The 5,034-nt window shown below is 41.8% G+C and overlaps 1 long non-coding RNA gene across 1 annotated transcript; it reads right to left on the minus strand.

Annotated features, from left to right (window-relative positions):
- Nucleotides 1-2,610: 2,610 nt before the first annotated feature.
- Nucleotides 2,611-4,831, minus strand: LOC134170383 (uncharacterized). The gene is made up of 2 exons (XR_009967261.1): nt 4,745-4,831; nt 2,611-4,402 (listed from the first exon to the last, which is right to left on the minus strand). It is a non-coding gene; the product is annotated as an uncharacterized LOC134170383 (long non-coding RNA).
- Nucleotides 4,832-5,034: the final 203 nt, after the last annotated feature.

The raw sequence follows: 5,034 nt of genomic DNA on the forward strand, positions 1-5,034 counted from the left end.
GCTTTCTGGGCTGCAAGCACACACTGGAGCCGGCTCATGTTCATTTTCTCATCAACCAACACCCCCAAGTCCTTCTCTGCAGGGCTGCTCTGAATCTCTTCTCTGCCCAACCGGTAGCTGTGCCTGGGATTGCTCTGACCCAGGTGTAGAACCTGTGATCCTATACAGGATCACTGTCAAAAATCACTGTGATGCTGCTGGTGTCATTTCTACAGTTTGCTGCCATGAGAATGTCTTTACGCTTAATTCAAAAACAGGCACATGCAGCCCACCATCTACTGCACAGAAACTCACAGAAATATTTTAGAGATGAAATAGAGGTGGTTTACAGCATTAGTAACTTGCTTGTTCTAAATCATATTCTGAATACATTCCTCTGAAACCATTATTTTCTAATGATTAGTTGCGACTTCTAATTCCAAGTGCACTTATACTTTCCTATGGTTACACACAGAGTTTCTTCTGCTCTCAGAAAGGCCATGAGAGGCTGGAATTCTAATGAGGCTGGGGTTTTAATTGTGCTGTCTGTATGTTTTACAGAGTAAGCGTTAATGCATTCAAGATTTATTGTAAACTTTTTGCTGGGCTTTAAGTGATGATATGCCATTGTATACATTTAACCTAATTTAAACACAAGGCAATGTATTTTCATAATCTTTCATCATCATGAATGAACAAAACATAAATTAAAACTTTCTTCATAAAGCTTTTCCTGTTGTCTTCTTTACTCCTCTAATGTTCCAATAGCTAAAATGCAGTCCTGCTTCTGACAATGGAAGACTTATAGACATGTCATGTGAGGACAGCTGTTCAATGAATTCCAATTTCTCATTAGTAAATCAGAATCTTACATTGCTTGGCCTGAATGGAGGAAAAGAGAAGGTGGGGGAATAAGCAGCCACATCTTCAAAATGAAATCTCTAACAGCAGTCACTCACATGATTGGTGTTCTTTTGTGTGCTGAAAGGATGAAAAACATTGGGGTTCTTAGGATTAGGACAGCCAGCAGCGCAGATTTGGAATCTGCATTTTTGCAGGGAACAGTACTAGGCTGCTCAGGCCATCCTTAATGAGGAGCTAGAAAGCAGCAATAAGTAGAGTAGAATTTGTGATCAGTTAGGGGTGAACATGACAGCTCACAGTCAAAAGCAGATTTTAAGAACAAAGGACTGCCATCATATTTACAGAGTAGTTTTCAGACTTCATGAAGTTTCTGTATACCCAGAATTTGTTTTTTCCAAATATGCTCCTGTGTGCATTGGTATGTGCATTGGTATATGCGTATATGCACATGTATGTGTGTAAGTTTATGCATATGTACATGTATACACATAGCAAGCATACACCCTATTATTGCCAGGTTTGCTGTGCAGCTCCTCCAAGAAAAGGGACAGGACTGCATATGGTCTTACGCGTAACTCCAATAAGCTCTACGGGTTTGATCAGAGGAGCAGACGTAGAGGTGGAATTTAGTTGGCTTGCTAGGGTCATACATGAGAGAGATTTGGTCTTTGCAAGAATGCTTGTCAAGTACCACAGGCTCCATATTGCTCCATGTCATAAATCATTCTGAATGGTAGGAGAGAGGAACTGGGGTAGGGGGTGCAGGCTGTGACTGGAAACTTCTGGAAACCCAGCATGAAGTCTTGTATTTACCTGACCTTCAGGGTAGCAACACAGCAGCAGCTCTAGGCTGTGGCTTATTCGATCCAGCCATAGAAGATTTCCTAAAATTTCTCTTCTTGAAGCACTGACTGTCTCGATTCATTCCAGATCTTTTCCCAATATCAAGCTTATGACATTTCCCAGTATCAAGCTTATGACATTCACACCTGCAGCCAGGTACACTGAGGCTTGTAGAATGGAAGGCATTATCAAGCATACATTAGATGGGACTTAGGGAACTTGGCTCTTCCTTCTACCTTGGCTACATACTTCTTATATCATCCTGGGCACATCAGCCTGACTTTCCAGCCAGCATCCTTGCACATACCTATGGTCACAGTGAGTTTCAGGGCCTTCCTCTTTCCTGGGTTCAGGAAAGATCTTTCCTATTGTATGGCAGACATAAGGAATGAAATGCAGGTGCTGCTGGTCACTTTTAGGCTGATGTTAGGTTTCCACCCAAATTCCCAAATAGGGAACCACAGCTGTGATCCTGTCCCACACAAGACTGTGGCTCATGAATTCACCAGTCCTTGCGTTTCCCTCTTCCTTGCTGATGTCTTAGTTGAAAGGTGAAACATCATCTGAGTTCTCCTCCCCCTCATCAATCCTCACAGACAGCTCTCAACCTCTCCTTGTTTTCATCAATGCTCTTTCATCTTTACAAAAAATTTTCCACCCACTGCAGCCATTCTGGACTCTCTTTGATATCTTATGCATCACTGGAACAGACAATCTGCCTTCAGAGTCCCCGAAGATGTATATGCTTATTGATGTTTATTTGTTCCACACTGCCTAGATATATTATACATTCATAAACAAAACCCCTCCCACAATCACACATCCTCCCCAGTTCTGCAGAGCTGTAGTCATAAAGTTGTAACACCACGTCCTTCACTATCACTCACTCTAGGCTGGTGTAAATCAAGACTTCCAACAATCATCTGAGGAATGAGAACTGTTTAATGTCTTTCCACACAAGCGACTATCAAATAATGCTGTTCACAAGAACTGCTGGTAAAATCACAAACGACATTTTGGTTCAGTTACTAACTGAATAGCTGGTGTCTCATTCATCTGCTTAGCTGAGTGGCTTTGAAAAGGCTCAGTGGAAAAGTAGACCAATAACTTGGTTAACATGTTGACAGTAACTTTAACTGCCTCAGGCAAAGAGGCACTGGTTTAACATAATTCATCCAGAGAATCTACTATTCTGAGAGTGATAAAGAAGGGTTGTGCTGGCCAGGAGGGAAATGCACCTCAGTCAAAAAGAGATTACAATACACATTGTATCTGAAGCAAGGCAGCCAGTGAGGAAGTCCCTAATTTAGCATCCTTTCCCACCTTCTTTAATCAAGCTGTAAGAAGTATCTTGCTTTGGGAATAATTTTACAAAATAGCGCTTTTCACAGAGAGAACTGCTGAGAAGTTAGGTAAGGCACAGGACACTTAAAAAATATTGCATACTTGGCTGCATAATTGTCTCCACATGTTGACAGAATACAGTTGAGGGGTCTCTCGGTCTAATACACCTGAAAGTTATAGCAGACAGCACAGGCTTGTGTTCAAAGTGCTGCACAGGGCATATTCTGTGCAGTTCCTAAAAGCAACAGGTGCTTAATTTATAATTTCACAATCAGGTTCCTTAGAAAGGCTGTAAGATTCACCATAAACACCCTTAATACAGTTAGCCTTACAATCCTCATCTTCAGAGGCAACCAAGTAACACCTATCCCTGCACGGGTTAGCAAGACCTATTACCCAAGAGGAAGCAACGGTGTGAGCATTGATGCTCTGGACACCCTCCCTCTCTCCCCACCACCCCAAGTCCTTCAGTTTAAAGCCCATCTCACCAAATTGGCCAGCCTGCTGCCAAAGATTCTTCTGCCTCTATGAGACAGATGGATCCAATCCCTCCCCAACAGACTACAATCATAGAAACATGTATTGAAATGCTGCCTTTTGCATTTCTCATTCTTCAATAAGGTTCACAATCATAGTATCATAGAATAGTTTAGGTTGGAAGGTGCCTTCAAAGGTCACCTAGTCCAACCACCCTGCAATGAGCAGGGACATCTTCAACTAGATCAGGTTGCCCAGAGCCACATCCAGCCTGGCCTTGAATGTTTCCAGAGATGGTGCATCTACCACCTCTCTGGGCAACCTGTGCCTGTGTTTTACCACCCTCACTGTAAAGATGTCCCATCACTTGATGTCCCACTGGCAGCTTCAACAACAGACTTGCTCTAGTCCCTGCAGATCAGTCCTTAGCCAGATACTAACCCAGTGACTCCCACAGCAGAAACTCAGCATTTGACAGGACTGGCCTCCAACTCACAAATGGCAACTCAGGCTGTGCCTGCAGTAAGCAGCAGACAGCTGCAGACATGGAAAACGCAGCACTGGTGATGTTAGTGCCCGTGGAAGTATCTCATACTCCACAAGTACTGCACTCAACAAGAAGGGGTTTACACACTGCTGATTTCATATGTGCTTCTCAACTACTTAAAAAAACAGATTTCTGTCTGCAGGAAGCTGGATATGCATTTTTTTCTGTACAAGAAATTTGCAGTTTATTTGCCTTCTGAAGTACATTTATCTGCTTTCTGATAAGAGAGGCATCTTTTAAAAAATCTGACACAACTCCCTCCTTTTTTCCAATTAACTGCCATCTCATCAGTCTTGCTTCCAGTAGATCTCTTCTGTGTCCCTCTCATAATCAGGCACTTCAGCAGCACTGAGGGGTACAAAACAAGAGGTAATGAAGGATTCAGGGTTAAAATCATCCCATTGTAAAGTCTGGCTCATAAACCACAAAGCATTAAACACTTCAGCTGTTGCCAGTTTTTAAGAGGTGCCTTGGAAATGGGAGTTTAACTTACTCTATTTTTAATGGAACAATATACCAAATATCACTGTTTTCAACACTGGAGTACGGTAACAACCAAGAATCTGGTTCTGATTCTGTCAGACCGCTTGTAGATATGGAAATCTAGACTCAAATTCTGTGTTGTTTTTTATGCAGAATTAGTTATGAGGTTTGAAGAAACAACCAGTCCTGATCTGCAAAAGAGCTTACATCAGTGTCAGATGTTCTTGTGGTGATCATTCTGACTCAAAACAGTGAGGTCTGAATTCACCTGAAAAGAAAAAAGCTCTACAATTCTGAGTGCAGTAGCTTTCTGATCATTGCAGTATTACAAATTCATGAACTTTAAAACAAAATGTCACAATAGAAAAAAAAGAAAAACCAAGCAAATAAATAAAAAGAGAGGAGAGAGGAAGGAGAAGAGAGGAAGATAAACCCCACTTGTTATAACTTTTCCCTGGATCTGTTTCATGTAAACCATCAATGAATTTAATTCTGGA

The sequence above is a fragment of the Pezoporus occidentalis genome, unplaced genomic scaffold, assembly GCF_034315485.1.
Source record: "Pezoporus occidentalis ecotype Australia unplaced genomic scaffold, CSIRO_AGI_Poc_V1 ctg372, whole genome shotgun sequence".
NCBI lineage: Eukaryota > Metazoa > Chordata > Aves > Psittaciformes > Psittacidae > Pezoporus > Pezoporus occidentalis.